General features: G+C 31.9%; 1 protein-coding gene across 2 annotated transcripts in view; it reads left to right on the forward strand.

Moving 5' to 3' along the window:
* Positions 1-8,313: 8,313 nt before the first annotated feature.
* Positions 8,314-22,793, forward strand: part of LOC137933787 (monocarboxylate transporter 12) — a 45,414-nt gene continuing 30,934 nt past the window's right edge. Inside the window, exon 1 of one of the 2 annotated variants that reach the window (XM_068777843.1) lies at positions 8,314-8,591. The gene's annotated coding sequence lies outside the window, so the exon portion shown is untranslated. Of the gene's footprint in view, positions 8,592-18,795; positions 18,882-22,793 lie in introns of those variants that run through there. The other variant, XM_068777844.1, reaches the window with a different exon arrangement.

The following is a 22,793-nucleotide window of genomic DNA, read 5'->3' on the forward strand; positions in this document are numbered from 1 at the left end:
TATAACAGAATGGTTCAGAGACATATAACTTATATCAATACGCGACAAACCAAGTTTTTTTGTTAGCTTTTATACCAATGAAAGACCGTCAGTTTTCGTTATGTTGTTTTTTTATAGAGTTGTAATTTAATACACATTTTTACTTTTGTTATTAAATAAAAATATAGCTTGTAATTACAATTAAGTACATACGATTACGATAATTTTGTGACTATACTCGTTGCTTAAAAGCAACGTTACAGTTCAATCAGCAACTGGAGGTACAGAATTTGCGTGATAGTAAAAACAGGAGAAAGAAGCAAAAACTGCTTTCTATGTAATAAATTACCTTCAGCATAGAGCTTGATATTTTATATGTAGCCTACATTATATTAGAAACCATTAAAATTTTCAATAATATGTTCGCGAATATACTGGTTTATACCGGTTTCAAATAAATATATTTATTTCATTTCATTTATTTTTCCCATATATTTCTCAAAAATAACAAGTGTTTATCGTGAGGATTATGACCTTTATGTTCATATTTTAAATGAAGTAATTAGTTTTCAACTATTGATTAATTTTATAGTTTTTGCGCTAAAGAAATCTTGACATATTGTTTTTAAAAAATCGTAGCAATAATGTATGAGAAAAATCTTATTACAGTATCAATAACGTCAGTAAAAAAGTATAAAAGAATTTTTATAGTTTACAGGACATAAACTGTGATATTGAAAAGAAGTCAGTAACACAAACAAATGTCGATTTTTGATCGAACATTTCATTCATCTTTTAGCAAAATGACAGATCATTTACGAGAATCCCGTGACGAATAGGGAGTTTTAAGTTTGTAATCGGTTCAATTTACTCCTTTTAAACTGTCTCAATATAATAACCCTACAGAGTATAATTTACTATAACCTTTTTACGCGGCTTTGTCACATGTGGCACCGTTCTGTTGAAACCACATGTCAGTGAAAGCCATATCTTTTTAAAAAAAACACAGTTAATAAAAACTCTACACATTAAGCTGTTCTTGCGGCTTACGATTGTCGTCAACGTAATCCTTTACTTTCTTAATTAGGTTTGGAACTAGATAGATATTAAAAACAATTCTTATGAATAACCACTAAAATGTCTTCCTATAACTGAAAAGTAAGTAATGAAACGAGCTACAGTTACCGGCGATAAATATTGCACATCGACCTTTGGAAAAAGACAATCGGCTAATTTCGGCTTTGTTGTGTGGTTTATTTGTCTCACGAAATACAACAACTGACAAAACGTCACATAGGTAGTGTGGGACAGAGATAGTGCTATACGAATCCGAAACTAGCCGATCGTCTCTTTCCAAACGTCGATGTGCAATATTTATCGCCGGTAACTGTATGTATATCTATCGGTTAGATATTGTTTATTCTTTAATCTATATATACTCACTCACCAACACTAGTGGGTTGGCTGTGTATGTTAAAACAAGACAGGGCATAATTTTTAAATTTTTTCCTTATTTAATTTGCGGTCATTAAATTTAGTCAATCTTTTAACCTAGATACATCCTTATTCGACAATAACTTAGGAAGGAAACTTCTAAAATCAAATGACGGAATACTAATTGCAATTTCCTTGACACTTAGAAATTACCAATGACGTCGATAAGACGGTACGAGAAAAACATGACTGAGTAATTATTTTAAACAATAAAACGTCAAGACGAACAGGGCTTTCACTTGATGGTTAGAGATAAGGCCTGCCTATTACAGTGTAGTGTTTCGAAATGAAATACTATGTATATAATAGATATGTGTATATATGTATATAATACATATATATAACATGTTGTAGGGGTGGGTATGATACTTTATCTATTATACAGGAATATGTGCTGATTTTTGCCACGCTTATCACACGGATTGACAAGCACTGTTTATTTTTATTTTAATATTTTCCGTAGTTGCTGTTGCCCATTGTCCGTCAATGCTATTCCTTAGCCGACACTCACGGCAACCATAGGTAGAGAGAGGAATTATTCTAGGCGCTGGAACCAACACGGTAGAATGTTGTTAACATTAAAAATTCTAAAGCTTTACCATATTTTGTACTAAAAACTTATCCGAAGGTGAAAGGGTGCTACTTTTAATCAAATGTACAGGGATATCAAGTTGTAAACCTATATTTCACTTAATTATTGCATGATTCCGTCTCCGACGCTACATGGGTATGTTACTAACGTAAAAAAGCATGATCGAAATCGATAAAATGTCTCTCGTAATCTCTTTTAATTTAACGATTTTTTGTCGAATTGTTTGCTTTCGGTTAAATTCAACAAAACACAATCGATTAGAAAAAAAGGATTACGTAATAGAATTGAAAGGAATTAAACAGAACTTGTTAAGGTCGCCAAAAGACGCTAGATGCAGGCCGCTTTCAATCAGTCTTATCGGGAAAATGTCTAGCGGTGGGCCATCGCCAACATAACCACGATTTAGTCGCGATGTAAACGCGGCGTAACAGCAAAAAATTATCTGTGTCCGTACAGTTGCAAAATGGACTCCGTTCGGACTCCTTCGTTGTCTTTGCTGATGTAACAATGTTTAAAATACCAAAAAAACTTGCACTGTTCTCCTCTCGCGAGACAGGCTGCTACCGTTCTCATTCCGTGGCCAACCAGTAACGCATTCGCTACTGTAGCACGTTGTAAATGCGACTACCACTCGTTAGTTACGATGCTACAGCCGTGGGCAAGAGTAATATGTCCAGCATTGGACTCCATACGACTAATGACAATGATGTGCAAAATTTCATACAGTAGTACAGAATGGAATACGCGTTAAAATCGGTTAGAACAAGATATATTTTTTTACAAAGCTTTTAATTATTTTCGGCCGGCTCTATTCTTCTGCCTGTGATTTGTATTTTGAGGAGGGAGTGTACAACAACAATGTATTTCCAATGCATTTCACATGACACGTGTATTCAACATGTATGTGCGACCTCATCACGAATGCACTAAGGTCTTATAGTTCGTGACCGTTCATCGATCTGTATTCTATGGCCGCTCTACTGTTTATAGTGTTAGAACCTTATAGCATAATACACCTTCGATGTTACATGAATGTGTAACAAGAGATAGTTGGTTTAACAACGTACATATATGTACATAGATTTACATGAAAATCTTGCCGGCAACACCCTTAATTACACGTATGAGGTGAATATCTTTTACAATGTCACTATATTAACGATCAGCGTCGGTTTGAATTGTAGTTAGGCTCTGAAATATAAAATGTTTCTTATTTGGCAAAGCTTCCTGCTACTAATTTCTAATGTTACAATTCTTTTTACTTAATTAGTATATTTGTTAACAAAAGCAGTAAGAACGTATAAAATGTATTCACACAGCTGACAATAATCGTGAAGTCTCAGTTCAAGCCACCGTAATTAACATTTATCTATGAGACTACACTTTATTTGCCTGACGGAGTTTATATAGTATTAAATTATAAGCTACAACAATTGTAAAGAAATTTATAGGTGTATTTACACATGGCTGTGTTTCAAAAGCTGCGCAAATGATAATATCCTTCTTAACTTAAAGTTAATGAAACAATTATATTATTATTTAATTATCTGATTTATAAAAAGTTTCTAGGTTTCTTATTAATTATTAATATACATAAAAATTATATAGAATTTCTCATGGTCACGTTTTAACTTTTCCTAATACTTGAAGTTATAATACAGTAAGGCTCTTATTTACAAAATAAAAGTAAGTAAAGTAAAAAAAGTAAAGTTCACGCAACATACTCATGCAACTTGATATTGTTGTTTAACAGCTACATCGTTCTTTATTTATCGATCAAAAATATAATTTAACTTATTCGGATATTTAATCAATACGCAAAATAATCACTCTGAAATAAGTTACATTAATATTTTTTCTACACCTAACTAGTTAATAATAAAATTATAAGGCATTGTTTACATGTTATGGTCTATGACTTCTATTTTCGATTTACGAATTCCGTAACACGTTTCGATCACAAGTTAAATTGAAATTGGTCAAATAAAACCACAAGTTATAGGGTAAATCACAAAACAATCAATTTAGGATTGAGAAAAATACGCCGCGGCGTGCTATTAGCTTAATTGCAATGAAAATAAAAAAGTTGTGCATTTTCTGATACTAAGGCAGTCCGACGTTGCGTAGGTAGGTTCGACACTAGGTAGACCGACTACATAGCCAAAGACGCGGATAGTCGAAGGCGCGCAGTGCAAAACTTTTTATCGTGGCGATCTTTCGAGGATGTCTATGCCTTGCAGTGGGCGTCTATTAGCTGACGGCTGATCACGATAAATTCAATACGGCGAATACTCCATAGTTATAGAAACGATAAATTACAAATATTTTTTTTAATATAAGTTTCATAAACACTTGTTTTATTCTGTACTCTCTCAACGAACAAAAACACATCTGTTAGTCAAATTGCGCAGTGACCTTGATGAAAAAGTCGAGCAAACTGATAAAATCATTTGGTTGCCGTAGCATTTCATATCTCAAATGAAAAATGCAAATTAAATATTTAGTCGTATTAAATCTGTAATAAAAAATACAATCTTTATGAATAATGATAAAGCGAGAGTGTCCCTCGTTTGAATAAAAATATTCTAATTTCGATATAACTTTAACAAATAAAAAAATAAAGTTAAAAGGATTATTGAATCATTGAAAGGAAGTTACCAGTGGCCAAGTTGAATGCGTAATATATTCAACACCGGAAGATGAAGTCGCTTTCCATTTTATTGCTTACTTCCCATGTATTTATAATAACAAAACCTTTAAAAAATTAACTCATTGTTTTTTAAAAAAAATTAATTTGATGTAATTAAACTTTATTACATAAATATATAGTTAAGTATGTATTTTAATTAATGCTGACAAAATAATTGTTTATTATTGTACAGTATACGTAATATTATTGTTTTAAGATGAATCATGAGTATATCTAAAAATATTTAACGGTACTATTTGCAATCGACCGGGATAAAAACATTTTTCTCCAAAAACCTAAAAATAAAGGTGAGCATTCTGAAACGTAATTACAAAAACCCGGAAAATTTATAATTTTTTTATTAATGCATCTGTTTTGTGAGTAATGATAATAAATAAATTATATTTAAAATTTATGCTAGACCAATGACGCAAGTAACTCCACGTGAAGTTTATAAATGGGTGAGGTATTAACCTCTTTTTAAGTTACCACAGGAAAATTATACTGATCTAATTTTTAGGAATTTATCTATGAGGTGATCGGATGACGTACCGAAGATAAGGTTATAGTGCAGCGGACTGTCAAGTTGGAGTGACAATGGGCAGATCTAAAAAAACATAGATGACCGCTGGGGTTTTTAGTTTTTAAAGTGGGCATGACAGACCGGCAAACAAAGCGTAGGACGTTTAGCCACAAGGTGGAGTCGATCAATGACAACGAGGCAATCTTGTTAAAGCCACCGGAAACCGCCGGATGCAGGCCGCTTTCAACAGCTCCTATTGGTAATTCATGGCCTCGTTTATGTCCAGTTGTGGGAGTCTACGGCTCAAATGATTATAATAACAAATATATATATATAAAAAAATATTATGAAAGAAGAGAGAAAGAGCGAAATTGTGAAGGATGAGAGAGAGAGTGAAAATAGGATGGTTTATGTCCCTGCTCCAAAAATAAGATAAGGGAACGAGAGGCTAGGGGAATAACGGAGTCTATTTGCAAAAAATATATCGAATCATAAATCACCATTAAAGTTTTTTACAAAACACATACACTCTTTTTCACTAAAATGTATGAAATATTTAATTTTCAAAAGCCTAAGACAATTTACACAGGAACGAAAACAAGGTCATGCTTTAAATAACTGTCAAACGAAAACGGACAATTCAAAATGATATCTCACCAATCAAGAAGGCAAAGTAATAATTCCTTGTAGCCGACTCTATTGGAATTTCCCATATTGACGGTTCTGGGGTAACGGGTTTTTCAATGATGGAGTTTTGGTGAGTTTTTCTAATCTCTAACCTTATGTCTCAATGTTATAATTAACCTGTCTAACAGATGCCAAGTCAGATGACAAAATAAGATAAACTAACCTTAATATTAAATTAACAAACACTACTATCGAGTGTTGGGCACTGGACTATATGTGGGTCGGTATTTTCGTCATTCAACAAACAAAAAAAGACACGGTAACCTTAAAATTTAAAACAAAATTTACGGTCTAAATGTCGAGATTTTAATCTACTTTTGCGAACTAACCGGAAATAATGCTGTCAAAAAATTAGTCAAGGTAATTTATTTATTAGAAATCAATCAATTATACATAATAAATTTACATGCAATACTATCGGCGATTAATTAACAATACTCTGGCTTATTTATTAAATAATAAATATTACAGAATGAATCGGAAATGAAGAGATGTTTAAACGAACGGAAGTAACTGATATAACCCAGCAATCAGTATTTTAAAGTGGCATTAGGCAGTTCATATAATGAACTGGAATGGAAACAACAGACCTGCAAACGCTGACGGGTTTGGTAAAATCGTCGAAAAACGCTACATTCAGGGCGCTTCCAACCGGTCTTATTGGACCTGTATCAAGTTGTGGATGTCCTACCTGAAATGTAGATAACGATAACAATACTAACCGGACACGGAGTAAAACTTTCCACGGGGGTATTTGGATTCGGAGCTCGTGGTGGGCATCTGATTCCTTCCACGGCCAACTTTTGATGTGAACTTAGGGCCTCACGGCCAGTAAAGCGTGTATGAAGGTACCCGGGCACTTAATTGTTGCCTTCAACCTTTTAAAACATTAATTTGTAACCAACGATTTCACATAAACCTATTCCCCTATAACCCTCCATGGAATGTTCATCGAAGGGATTTACGAGCTCGGCGGCCTCCCAATCCGGTAAAATAGTAACGTGTAGCCTCATACCCACAGAACCTGCAAATGCCATTTTAGCAGCTGCGAGAATCCAATAAAAAAATTGATAACTAACAATATTTTAGTATAACTAAACATTAACAAATTCGCTATAAAATAAGTTTTTGTTGTATCAATAAATTAAAATAGGTTTATACGTGTTTATAATTTAAAACTTCAAAATAAAGTCACCAATTTTTTATGTAACATATTGCATCGAATTTTATTAGTAGATTTCTAATTCTGATAACCTAATGATGCTATTAAAAGCCATAATTGGTTGGATTAGTGCGTATGGGAGCATAACATAATGAAAGCATTTACAATTAACAAGGAATTTGCTACTACAACGAGGGCAAACAGTAATTTTAAACGTGTGTATAAATAGAAGAGATAACACACTTGTCATGTGCGTAGGAGAATATTTAATAAATGTAGTTTTCCTTTTAGGCGTTAGCATCGTTCAAATAATGTTACCGTATAAAATACGTGATAAATCGAGTTTAATTCCTAATAAAGTTTCCTTGTTTTTTCATAGTACACGGGACGGCTAATCGCTTGCAAATCACACATGGCTCTGACTATTTTTTGCAGCTCTCTTGCAAAATGTTTAAATGTTTATGTTAAAATGAAACTTCTCAATGAAAATTTGTGACCTTTAGATAAGATTACAGAATTCGAGTTTCATAAAGGGCGTTCTTTGAATATATCTTAATGAATACTGTTTTCATTTTATGTCTTTATTATGATTTTTTAAACATTTCGTTGGAAAATATCATTTAGCGTTGACATGTAAATATACCAAAAAATTTTCTAAAACCCTATTGACCCCTTTAAAAATAAGTATATAAATGTAATTTTACATTAATAAAATGCTCTTTCAATAACTTTCATTATTGTTTTTTTTATAACTCTTTATAAGACCCATAGTTTTGTAATTTACATTTCAGTACCACATGTATGTTATCCTTTCTCACAAAATTTGATATTTAATAATTAGGATATCATATATGAAGATAATACAATAACAATCAGGAAATAATATATTGCGAGAAACTAAATACAAAGTTGTACCTAGGAATTTAGCAAAACAAAATCATTTAAAGTTCACATAAACAAAAGGTTACGTTTAAATGAAAGCTAATTTGTATTTAAATTATAAACAATGTATTTTCATTAAAAAGAATAGCAACTTAACTAAATTTTTAATAGTTAAATTCACAGTCCAAGTAAGTTGTGGTATAAGCTGAAACACTAACAAAATAATTATATTATACTTACTGCCGAGCGTGCTTTAAACATGGCGGTCACACGCCGACGATGCTTAGTACTCTCGCAACCGGCGCATACGGCACACGTTAGCATGTCCCAAAATTAAATATCGAACTTAAAGAACTTTTGTTTTATTTCTAGTGTGTAAAGTGCTCATTTATTTTTTAAATAATTGGAAGTGATTTTATTTACAAATTAACCAAAATAGCGCAAGAGTGGTATTTAGACGTATACGCGTGTTTGCCAATAAGCCGGCACTACGGAGTATTCGGAATTTGATTTTGTGAAGGTCCGTTTTAACAGATTGGCAGAATTGGCGTTAAGTAGGCTTTCCCCTGAGCCTGCATATCGGGTGAGTGACACCTTGGATGAATCTAATCACCGCGTTATTTTTAAACCGAAGGAGGCGCGGGATGCGCACCCGTAACTATTTTTGGTCTTCGGCACGTTCACACCATTTTCTAATCTACATTCTCGCGTTTCAAATACACTACGATGTCAAAGTCCCACATACATTAAAACCTTAAGGCGATTTAGTATATTTTCCACTTGTAAAGGTCCACCGTAATTTACAAATCTATGAATAAAATATACAATTATCACTATAACACGTTTTCTTTCGTAACTGTACGGAACATTGAAATTTCAATAGAAATTAATACCGTACGGTTATCGTGTTTACTTCATGGATAACGAGGCAGTTTATAAAAGTATTTTAAAATTTCTGTCGCCTATAGCTTCAGCCTAGTATAGTCGTACACGTATAAAAACTAAAAAGAAATGAAATGATTACATCGCCAAATAATAATTTAACGTATCCTTAAGCCTTTATCGTGTTAACGAACTGTTGTTTAAATAAATATAATAATTACAATCAATGATTAAACGCATTAGGTAACGAAGCGATGGTTTCGTTGCGGCGCGATAAAGGATAGCACCAACTCATTACCATCTTAACTAGAAAATTGCTGTTTGATAGCCGATAGAATACAAAGTCCATGACAAGAAAAGAATAATTGACATACAAATTCAAGGGCAGTATTATGAAAGGATGAATGCGGATTCAACTTGTTAAATATGTGGGAAACTTTCGAAACCCTCTTTTATAAGGAAGCAATCGATTTACATTTATACAATTTTTATAAAATATGACATCCAATAATCATACACATGAAATATGTCTTTGTTGCTGTAGGTAAAATTAGTCTCTACTCTACAATTCTTTGTCATAAGTACAGTTAAATATGAATTATGTATAACATAAATTTACATAATAAAATATTTAATAGAATATTTGATAATTTAAATTTTTAAACGAAAACAATATTAAAAAAAGTAAATCCAGGAATCACATCTAAATATAAATATATATTTTTGAACACCATTACAATTAAGTTAATTAACATTCTTTTATTTTAAACGAAAAATCGTAAATTCTTTAATATCATTAAATTTAGGTTAAGTAACATAATAATGATAAATTAAATAAAATTTAAAACAATGCTATATACTCGACCTTCGAGAAGTTCATTGGTAGTTTGTTTAGACGAGTTATGTCTGTTTTAGTAATTCTAACCTCACAATAACACAAATTTAAATGAACCACTGTTTCGACGTGAAACAAAATGCGCATTGATTTGTTTAACCTTCGTCAGATTCGACTGTTTAGAGAGTAATGCATATAACGTTACGCACAGGACAATGGAACACAAAGTATATTACTTTAACTCTAGTTTTGCGAAACATTCACCGTCACATGGCATTTGCATCCATGTGACGGTCTCGACCGGATGAGAAATGTATCAAAGAAAATACGAAGTCAAAGACCTCTTGAAATTCAATAAACGCAGAGAAAGTAAGGCCTTCTTTTAAGAGAGTTTAACAGTTTCATTTTTCAACTCCGCCTTTTATATCTGTACAACAGAATAAAAAAGTGCTCTAGTCTAGGCCTGAGGTTCAAAACCTAGTAATAAAAACATCTTTTTTAATATTGTATATTACAGTAGAATAAAAATAAATACTAATTAAAGTATCAATATAATCTGTTTTACTAGTAAATGTGTAGTAGAATGTGCATATACATTATAAAGGCAAATATTTGTTTTCCTTTTTAAAATTCGTTTGAAAAAACTTATTTCTATTCAATGTCATTGTAAGTACTTATTTTTACAAATATATGAATTGTCTAAGCGATTTTAAACTCTTTCCAAGCTTACTGTTTTGTTTATCTTATTCTTAATTATTAAAATTTCGTTCAGAAAAAAGAGTTGAGTCTTAGTCTTCAGTTTAATTTAATAAAGAAATTTGTTGTAAATACATATTTAGAAAAGAAAATAATTATTAAATTTAAGAAGCCGTCAGGTATCATACATGTATATAAATTTTGGATGTACAATAACAAAGACTAATTATTACAATTAATAATGATTCGGATAATGACAAGAGTTTTTATTTCTTTTTTTTTTGCTCTACGTAAAGTTGACAGTATTATTATACTAATAATCAAGTGTCAAGATGGCTTATTGAAATATGTCCACAACACACGCAATAATCTATTTTGATAGATCAAGCCTTGATTCTATAAAAACTAGTTTCTAGTGAGCATGTGTGCAAATACAAGCAAAATGTGAGTTAGTGACCTTTCAATGACTATTCTTTCCAGCATAAGCCATTTGCGTTGTAACTTACAACCGTTACTTCATTATCTTCTGAAATAAATCACGTGTTATAAATAATGATATAACCAATTCATGATTTTATTTCACATTAATTTAGTGAAAATACATAGTAATAGTTTCTATTAAATGTAGCGATTTTTAACAACGCTTACAAGTGTTTTAAAAAAATTATCAATAAAGTCCGTGTAAAATTTAGTGATTATTCGTTATCACCATCATAATTTCTGCAGGAAGATGTCTACTGTTTGCCTTAGCCTCAAAAGATTTCCTATAGAAGCGGTTGGAATCGACCAGCTTCAAGTGTCTTCCAAAAATCCTTAACAAGGACTGAGAAAGTGACCTCGTGGGTGGACGTCCTATTCTGCGCCTGCTTGCCTGTCTCCACATCAAAGCCTTAGCCTCTGCGGCCATCTGTTCTGCCCGCTGCTGCAGCATGCCAGTGCGAAGAGCGATGTCTACTACTTTCATTGATTTGTGGTTGTCCTGATTACATATTTTAGCAACATATTTTAGACGTCCAACAGTTGAAATGATAATGACGATATATAATAAACTGAAAGGTTTCATGACTAGTAAGTTCAATCATCGACTATAACATGATATACAAAATTAGCTTATTATTTACAAAATGTGACGTACGTGGCCAAAACCGATGTTGGTTTTACTACATTTATACTGGGATTTTGTATTACCTGCCCAACGTTCTAAAAATGTTCTGTTGTTTAAACTATTAGATATGGGGAAACAACTTCATTCATCGGCTTATATGTGTATTTTTTTTTTCAATTTCTGTTATAAAATAAAAGGCTATATAAAAGAATAGAAATCTTAATTTATTTAATTAAAAAGTTGTGGCAAGATTCAACAAATAAATTGTTTGTTAAAAAAAATATTCCTTCTGAACTTCAAAATCACAGCGAAGCATTTTTACACATTAATTGGTTTCATTATAGGGCAACCTGCTGAGTTAAAGTGAAATGTTTACCAATTTAGAAAAGAAGCACACGAAATTGCGTATTTGGTAACGATAAAATTAAATGAATAACTTTATTTCAAATACATAATTACATATATAATCAAATACAATAAATAAATTTAAACATATTTTAAGGAAATAGAAGCTATTTCTCGTTCACTGCCTAATATTCCGATAAATATTTGTCCAATATACGGTATATTCATGTCAAACAAATGAGACAAACGTGTAATAGGTATTTTAGTACATTAATGATTAACTTTCCTCTACTTTTAACTATAATAACTCCCAACGAGTCTTATTTATTACAATCTACTAAGACAAAAGATGTAAAAAAACTTTTTTCTTGCATGAGCCCTAATATTTTCAAATAAATCTAGAATATGCGTTAAGTACAAAATTGTACGTACTTTAGAGGTAGCTTGCCAAAAATCTATAGATCAATCACGGGTGTCGGTTCCATCATGTGGGGAGGAGATACGGTGATCGAGGCTGACGACACTTAGCACCTTTAAGAAGGCCTTTTTGTAATGCTTCGATATTATCTTCACCGATCAGAATTCTCTCTCTACCTCGCAAAAATTTGAAAGGACCGTACTAATGCTGTTTTGAAAGCTCGCTTCAAGAAATGAGCAGATTTTAACTCTTAACAGGTCTAATCCTTCAGTATATAATTAACGTTGTGCTTTAACGAATACATTAAAAACAAAACAAGAGAAGAATATAATTAAATTTTGAAAATTATATCGTCAAGGTGTCGTTAAGATCCTAACGGTAACGAATCTGGACTTCGGTCAATGTCATCCCTCTTTGATAAGACTTTTCTTGGTAACATTTTCAGTAGGACCACCATTTTTTTTATTATCCGGACTGGCTGCGTAAATGGCATTTACGCAGCCAGTCCGGATTATAACATTTTTCATTTGCAGATTCCGCGGGTTTAAGTTGGCAGAGCGCAGAGTGCGCCTATTATAAGACCTCTTTTAATATATCGAAACACGAGAGCTCCCGGGGGAGCCTCTGATCGGGCCGCTACTTAATACTAATTTACCAGATAGGGAGGCCACCGAGCAGCAGTAAGTTACTGCGGTTAACGCTCCATGGAGTGGCCAATACGAAGAGTCCCCACTAGGGGACCTCGGCTTAGGGTGTCACTCATCGATAATACGTGCTTAGCATTCAGACACAAGGGCGGCCGAGAGAGATGAACCTTGGCTTGGCTGGTTGAAAGGAAGAAACTCCAGCAACTCTTCTATCTTACTAGATTGGTCGGGGATTGGCGTCCCTGCGATGAACAATCCGATCTTGTTTCCGACGTCAACAATTGCATTAGATGTGTGACTAGCGACTCCGTCCTGCTGGAAGCAAGTCATAGAGTTGTACTCGTCGAGCTCTTGAATCTTTGGTTGCAAGTTATTATTATTACCCTGTATTTTACATAGGGATTTCGTTAAAACAATCATTAACATTAATTTGCTTACGAGGTGTCGGTGAATTAATGTTAACACCTAAGCTCTCACGACTTGAGAAAGTAAACAATAATGAACTAAAAATTACAATTGAATATAATGTACATTCCCGTTCTCTCTTTTGAATGTACGTTCCCATACATGTAATTCTAAAATTAATGTAATAAAAAAGCATATATTTTTTATCATGTTCCCATATTCAAGCTATAATTCAACACCAGACTTAAAATGTTTTCAGAGAAAAATAAATATCATAAGAAGGGCTATCCATTGAATGAATTCTCAGAAGTGATGCCCCTAAACTGTTCAAAAAAAGTTACGTATTCACGTTTGGCGCCAACATTAGAAGGGTGTGAATGATCCATTCAATTTATGGTCATGTTGACATAAAAAAAGGTTCGAACATTTTGGTTAAATTAGTTACACTGTCGAGCATACCATTTATTTTTACGTGTGTATAATATTTTAAGATTTTTGAACTTTATTTTTCATTTAATATTTGCGATACCATTCAAAAAATTCTCACAGTAACACTGTCTCAATTTTCAATTATATCTGGCCCTCTCTCTCTATAATAAGATATTAAATAAACCATTCATCTTTTGTGTGAAAAAAAAAACTAAACATAAACCAAAGACCGAAAAGTCTAATATGTATTATATATTCCTTACGGTTTAATAAGAACATAGATTATATTAATACTGTATGTATAATAGTCCATAAGGACGGTTGTTAGATGTTAAGCTTCTTATGTATTGAGGCCGATAAACGACCAACTTGCTTAAACCAATTTAGTCAAGTTTCCATGACCTACAGTTCTTTTATAATAAAAAAAAACTAAATACGCTAATATTACAGATATTGTTATTCGAAAATTATTACGTAAAAAATGATCCCAGAATAATTTCTCCTATACAATGATATTACTATGTACTAGAGAAGTTGAAGTAAATAAACTATGTCAATAATATGACAATTAATAATTTATAATTTTATTTCTTTTTTTTTACTTTTAATTGCGTTGTTAGTTATAGAATAATGATCGCTTTTAAGGTTATTAATTGAAAGACTTCTCATAATCACCAGAATGGACATTCGGACGCTTATTTACCTAAAGTAAAGCATTCGCTTATTACGGAATTCATTTTTGTAACAAAAAAAATCCCGAGGTGCGAGAGAGACAGCCAATTTACACTTGCTTATCCGTAGGTATGGTCATCGAAACTCCAAAGGAAGTTTTGTTAATCTACATTATTGTAAGTCATTAAAACCTCTGCAGTTTCTTAGCTTAAAAATTTCTTTAGGTATGTAATATACATCCGAATATCATTTCTCTGATAGCCATTTTAAGAAGAAATTAAAGAGATGACGTATAAAAGGCGTATTTAAGACAGCCACGTAATATATTCAACGAGTTGAATTTATGCAAATGAGTGTTTTAATAATAACTTATTTGTTGATCATTTATTTTCGTAAACATATCTGCAGAACTTCAATCCATCCTTACTCATTCGTTTTGGACAAAGGGTTAAAACAAATTAAAACAACGTGATTAATTTTCTTTTCAATGTAACCAACTTGTTTGTTCTTATTTGTTCTCTCTGAATCGCTTTTACAATGCTCATTTTTTTGCGTTACGCAAAGTAACGATTTTTTTAGTTTCGTTTTGCGTCTTGTCATATGGGGAGTGTATAAAAACATTTTGTTGGGACGGGGATTTGCAGTCTTTAAACACTGTTTACTGAAATCCGAAAATTTAAAAGTTATGTTATTATTATATAATTAATTAAAAGTATGATAACTCTACAAGTATGCTGAGCAATATTAGAATAAGTTATATATTTTTCCTTTTAATTCTCATCGACTTAGTAGCTTAATAGTTTTTTAATTATAAATTTAATTTTAAAAATGTTTATATAACGATATACATTGTGTAATTAAATGGAATAATAATTTTATTATACCCTATACATAAATTCATTATATAAATATTAATATCTTTAACATTTATGGCAAAACGTGTCAAAGTAAATTGCTTATATTTACGTCTTTTCTGTATGAAATAACATATATACATCTAGTGTTAGTAATATAATTATTATAGTAATTCCTGTTAGAAACATGTCGCGTAGGTAAAAATAACTATATCCTACTGTTGTTGCACTAAACATACTGAACATACACTAAATATATTGATAAAGATAACATTAATGAAAAGATTAAACGTTTACAAAAAACAATAGCAAGAACACAAAATTACGTAATAAATAAAATCAAAAATCATAATCAAACTTGATAGTTAATAAGTCGTATTTAAGCGTAGTAACTAATAATTTTCAATTATTCCTTCTATTTTACTATAAACTGCTTTGTTTATAGTAAAAAGTTGTTACAATTCACAAGACATATTTTTAAAATTATTTATACGAGACTCAATTTTTCAAATGGTCGTACAATACAAAAACGCCTTCAACTACAAATCCAGCCATGTAAAAACAGTAATAAAAAATTTCGATTTGAGCTAATATCTATATTAAAATTATTTGTTTAGTAATTGTGTATTTTTCACAGTATTATTAGTTTTTGTGTAGTTTGCTTTGCGCTTACGCCATCACCAGTCGCGTTTAAGCAAACATTATTATTTAAATTTCGAATATGGCTGGTCATAATCTCAAATATAATATTATAAGAATAGGGAGAATTGCCTTAAATGGTCTTTATGACTATTTCCAAATACGAAACATTTTGTGTTTAATCTTCGCAAACATATTTACCCTGTAATATGATCGAAGCATAGATAACATCCGTGAGTCTTTATATTCAGATTTTTTATATATTTTGTGTCGTAGGAATTATTAACAAAAAATATTGTAGGAAAGCATAACATATCATGATAGACCGAGAAAAACTTACAAAGTATGTAAAAATTAAGCTGTCATACTAATAAATTCATTGCGCCAAACACAAAGCCACAAGGCGGCGCTGAGAGCAGCATCAAACCTATCGGAGCATCACCAGGATCACTCTGTCAAGAGTGCACGAATGAAAACAACTAATACATTTTTTAAGGTGTCGATATTATTATTATAATTACTATTCAAGTAGGATAAATATTATGGTAATTGTATGATATGTAGTTTATTGCGAAACACAAATAAAAAATAATAAATTTTAATACGTAGCAATTTCAATTTCCAAAATCACTTCACTTTCACAGAATAGAAAATCGAATTTTCCATTAATTTTAAATTTTTACATTTCTTATTCAAGTGAATGCTAAAACTCAGGTGTAAATACACAATACAATGAACAAAAAAATATATTATTATTAATGTTCTTCAAATTCTATAGAAACTTTCAAGTATTTGACTCGTATCTTCGCAACGCACCTGTTCAAATGTCAGGTGACCGGCGCCAGTGGAAAATTTTACCAGGCTCAAACCTGCTTTGAGCGTATGAACTTAACGCACTTACCTTTATACAGATTGATTTCATTTAAGCACTTTTTATAATTCAACATTAAAATATGCCGTTAACGCAATCAAACTCTTTAATTATCTCAATTAAAGTTTCCTAATTAATAGAACAAATACATTTATTATATTTGCGTACGTAAAGGATAAATGATGATTTTCGCTTGATTTAAAACAACCTATGATAGTCATCATCATCTTTATCATTTCAGCCATACGTCGTCCACTACTGGACATAGGCTTCACACAAAGGTGTACTATAAGAACGATTGAAAGCAGCATCTATCCAGCATCTTCTTTTGTCTATTGTAACATAGTATTTCCCACAATTTTCAAATACAAGTATAATTTTCTATTAATAAATCATTAATTTGGTAATAGATAAAGCTTGAGCTTTCAAACTTCGTATAAATAATGAAAGCGAAATAACAAAACAACCGTAATTTTGAAACAAGTTTTAATAAAATTTAAGTCAATACGTTTTAAGTAGAAAAGTTGCAATGTGTGCTTATTTGAAAGTTTACGATTTGCTTCTATGTAATCGCTAGCCGTTAAGGGAACGGCTGTATATGGTTTAATTGAACATCTCGAGATATTTATAAGTTTGTTGCGCTTTATGATACTACGCCGCCCGCGCGGACACTGCAAGTTGTGGAAAGTCACTGTGACCACATTCCTTGCCACATTCGAAACGATATTCAATCTACAAGTATATTTTTAATCTCTCATATATTTCAATGAATTGACGCGACAAAATGATTAATATAATTTTAAATATTCACTTGCAACATAATTGCAATGGTTTCACTATTGTTAAAATCACATTTTTAAGTATGTTTTGTTTCTTTAATATATGCGGAAGGTTAATAGTTTTCATGTAATTGTGTTAGGATGTGACTTTGCGGCATTTTAATCTAATTACTGAAATCCGAATATGAAAATCATTGTAATACACAATACACGCAATAATTTTGTGTTGATTATAAGTTTCTTTTAGTTGGAAGATAGAACAAGCTGATTGAAACACATTAAGAAGGCCGCCAATAACTGTTTAATGCAGATTATTCTGTCCTGTAGAAAAATCGTCAAAGAAGAACAAAAAATTTAATTTTGAAATACCTTATATTTCTAATTTTAAGACGAGACAGAAATAAATTTGCTACAATTAGTTATTCTACATTAATTCTCACGTATACGACTATCCATTTTCGAGATTTTGTATGATATTTAAATATCCTAACCTTTATGAAAGCCACAAATTATTTACACTATATTTAGGAAGTCATTGATTTTTATACAATCACTTGTTTTACTTTTCACACCCACGTTTTTAAGTAAAAAATGGGTAATTTTTTAAAATTGTCATATAATTTTTTTTTAAAAAAACACGTGTTTGTGTAGGACTAAGAATGTTGAGAAATATTGTGCAATATGAATACTAATATTAATTAAAACACATAACAATCTGTATATCACCTGTTTATTAACCGTTATGCTTCAACATAGTCCAGAAGCGACACAAATTAATAATTACAGACCACATTTTAAAATATATCTTCGGTTTTTATGAACTTAAGCATGTTTTTAACTCACACTAATTTGACCATGGCGGTTTATTACTCTGGGATAATTAACATACATTACAAAATCGTGACTGCATGTTTGCATCGTTATACAATATATGCATTCAGGTTATAATATACGCAGATCTAATATGTAACGAAAACAGATTTAAAAAAAAATTAAAAAGTGTAACACAGAGATTAAAGTTTTAAGTGCGAAATAAAACCATAAAAACATCCAAAAACGGTAGATTTTAAATCGTTTATTATCATTGTGGATTCTTAATCTACAAACCTAAACTTGATATACCAGTGTCCGAAGTGACATAGAACTTGAAAATTAACATAATATTACGCGATATAAACATAATATTCGTTGTTTTATTAACCAGTTACCACTTGGACTTCGCATAAAGTGTATGTACAAGTGCATGTAGAGTAATAAAAGTGTTTACTTATTGAAAGTTTGCCGATTTATTGACCAGTAAGTCGAATTATTGATAATTTTTATTCGGATTTCCCGATTTCAACTGTATTCCTGAGGTTTTATTTTGTCGTTGTGTATGTTCGATGGAAAGATATAAATAATTATAACACAGTATATAAAATGTATATATGCCACTGCCACTGTTTCAAACAGTTGATGGATATCTTGGGCCAAATTGGCCATCATTCATTGCTCACAAATTTTTCTATGTGATAGAATAAAAAAACTGTAGACGAACGAAAGTAAAGCTCTTCCTTACCACTTCCTTACTTTTTTCTTACTAAGCCTCATGCTTAAGTCCAGCTTTAGATGTCCTAAGGCAGAAATAATACATTAAGAAAATGTTCGAAGGTCATAGATTACCAACACATTATTTAAAAAAAAAAACAAAAATCAAATTTAAAACAATTTAAGTTAATTTTAACGAGTGTTATTTTAATATAGGCAAACTTTTAGCCAGTAGCTAGTAGTGAAATATTGGTTTATTTGAAATTAAAGAATAAACATAGAGACATAACATCACCTAAACTAAACAGACCTTTTTTGTCACTTTCTTACGTTAATTCTCAAATGTAGTAAGTTTATAATTTTTGTAAAGATTACCAAAATATTTTTTGTTTTCCTAATTCTAGATTTTTTCAGTTTTTATGACAAATATTTTAGACATTATTTCCAAAGCCGGTGCGTGCGTTCGTGCGGCTCAAAAAATCCGTGGTTAAGATTAAAAATACACGACGAAGGCCGGGGAACGGACTAAGCTCTGGTTTGCGGCCTCTGACATAGATAACGGTGTTGTTTGATAATGCATGCTCCTGGGATCAAACGTTATCTGAAACGAATAGCACTGTGGCGCGACCCAAGCGGCGTCTGCTTCGAAGTGCCCGCATGCGTTTATTGATAAATAAACACGCGGGCGTTCAGTGTCGCAATCTATGCCAACAGTTAACATTAACAACGCTACATATCAGGCACCGACGCTTCGTCTTTGATTTTTTATAAATTTGCCTACACACGACCGCCTACATACAGCTATTTATACAGCGTAATTGGTTATAAGTGTTAAAAGCTTTAAAGGTGTTAATTTATTGTTAATTGTAGTCAATGTAATGATAACTTAATAAAAATAGTTTTCAAAGTACGGATTACAACACATTAAAATTATTAATTATTTATTTATTTATTATTGACGCGAGGCATTTCAATAGACAAAATACATTAATGTAACTGATTTCAGAGTGCTAGAAATATGTGTAGAAACTTTGAAGCTTTTGCTGACAAATGAGCTATACTCACGCCTTTAAAGCATTTACACTTATTTCTAAACGCCCTGTATAAGTGACGCTTTAGTTCTTATTCAATGATCGTAGATATTTTGCTACATAAGTTCCCCTTCGCCTGCCTTTAAAGCCCTCGCGATCTACCTCGCTAATGTCGACCTCAAAGAGGTCTGCATATTAGCCGCTAAACTCAGCAAAGCCTCCGGTCCCTCGGAGCGCTTTCTGTGTATTGAAGCACTCGGCCGTTCTCGCCGCCCTCAAAGCGAAGTTTAAACAATCTCTGCTCCCCCGTCGCAACGTCAGGATATGCACCTCACATCGAACCCCGGCGGTGTCGATACAAATGTCATGCTCCACTCACTTACTCATGATACGGCGGCCGCGTCAGCCTAACCCGCGTTCAAGCGAGGGCGGTAAGAAACGCCCGTGTCTCTTCCGACCGCCGAGTAGTCTTCGCTCCGTCCTACTTACACTACACTTCATTCACTACACTATACACCTACACAGGTATAGTCCTCCGCGTGTGTACATCTTCGTTGTAACTGGAGTACGATCGCATGCGTTTAATTTTTTAGTCCGTGGACCTCTGTTTCCACGGGCTCAATTTCGATGAAGCTACACAAAGCCCAGATCGGCTAACAGCATAACTTCAAATACATTACAAGTAAGCAAGCTACATAAGTTGTATTGTCAGCGACAATGCCTAAGTCAGACATTTAACAATACGAACAGAGTTTCAAAATTAAAAAAAATCTGTTTGTGTTTATGTTTGTAACAAACATACTTTTTCATGAAATCAATGTATGCAATAACCATTGTATACAAAACAGCAAATATTTGTTTTGCAAAACATTTCATTCCCGCGAGCGATTGTTCATAATACCAATATATTATATTCCAGTAAACAAGCAAGTAAAACATAAACATGTTATTATTAATTTCATCAGAGTGTTCGTTTAATGTTCTCAAACATGTTGACATTGCGTCATGCACAGATAACAAATACATATTTATAGTAAAGACAAAGTTCTATTCGCCGGACAGGCTTAACACCAGAAAACGTCCAATTTATCTCATTGATTATTAGTGATGTTAGAATGTGTTTACATGGTAGCAAAATGTGATTCCACATTAATCTAGGAAAAGAATACTTCATAAGATTAGGTACTTAAATAAAATTAAAGAATATCCAAATTATAATACACAAGATCTAGTTGCATTGTTCTGGAGTTTTAAGTTCAGATTTATGGATTATAGTAGGAAGTGAGGAAAAGTGTTATACATGATGAGGTTTTGTAAAAGCTCTATAGTGGTGAATGTATAGTTCATTTACTGTCAATAAATATATAGTACACCCTATCCAAAATTCAATTATTTCAGAAATAAATGTCATAGAAAAAAGCGTCCTCAAAATTAGATTCACTACATGTTAAAATTAATAATTGTTTACTTTTTGTCCCTGCAGACTGCATTCTAATAGAAAAAATAACAACTTTATACAGGACGATAAAAATAGTTATAAAAGCTTTAAAACTTCTGCCGACAAATGATCTTTACACTATGCTTTTAAATCAACCTGAATATTCTTTTGCCGAATAGAACTCTACTTAAAATAAACGGAGCATCTTTTCAAACTACAACTTTTAATTATTAAACTTAACTAGATGTATTATCTAATATATAAAAGTTACTAATAATGGCTTTTATGAAATGACACCCATAAAGTAAACGGGGGACTGCTATTACTTATATATATATATATATATATATATATACATATATGTACACATGCATATACAAACATGTATATATACTTATATAAACATATGTATATACATATACGCACTGTAACAAGCTCCTATTTTTTTAAGAATTTATAATTGCACATCGCAGATTCGTAAGCCGCAAATATCATTTACAGGCATCACAGATGTATACAGTTGATGTATAATCGGGCTACATTATACACAATTAGTATTCATAATTTATATTACTTCGATTCAACAGGAAAAATCAAAGTAAAATTGGCTGTGTTCACCAGTCCATAAAGAGTAAATAGCGACTAATAATAAATAAAACTAAAAAGTAATAAGATTAAATAAATGTCGGTATTTATAGTAATTCATAAATATGGCGAGGAATTACAAGCTTTATTTAAGGCAATCCGGATGACTAGTAGAGGTGGCATTGCTCTTCCGACTGTTGTAACGGCACTACGCGATTCTTTAGACGCAAAGTGTGATTGATGGAGCATAGAACAATAACTCGGACAAAGAGACTCGTCATCGTCGTTTTAGCTCATAAACGCCCATAGGAACTATTTATGTCTCCCCCAAAGATATCTATAGAGGGATATACCATAATGGCCACATTTGACAAGCTGATTTGCGGTCGCAGTGTGGTATTATGGTATGCAGAAGACGCTGCTGCCCATCTTCTAGAAAGTTGTTTGTGAGCAGTGGTAATCTTATACAATTACTGCACAAAGTGCATTATATATATATATGAGTATATATATATATAGTTATGAGTATATAATATTATATGAGACTGTATCACGGGAATTGAACCCGCGACCTATGATCGCAAGTCTCAGTCGTCTACCGCTAGTGTACCGCTGCTCGATAAAGAG

This window comes from Battus philenor, unplaced genomic scaffold (genome assembly GCF_028537555.1).
Source record: "Battus philenor isolate CCGP_79_NKW_IND1 unplaced genomic scaffold, ilBatPhil1.0.hap1 SCAF_14, whole genome shotgun sequence".
NCBI lineage: Eukaryota > Metazoa > Arthropoda > Insecta > Lepidoptera > Papilionidae > Battus > Battus philenor.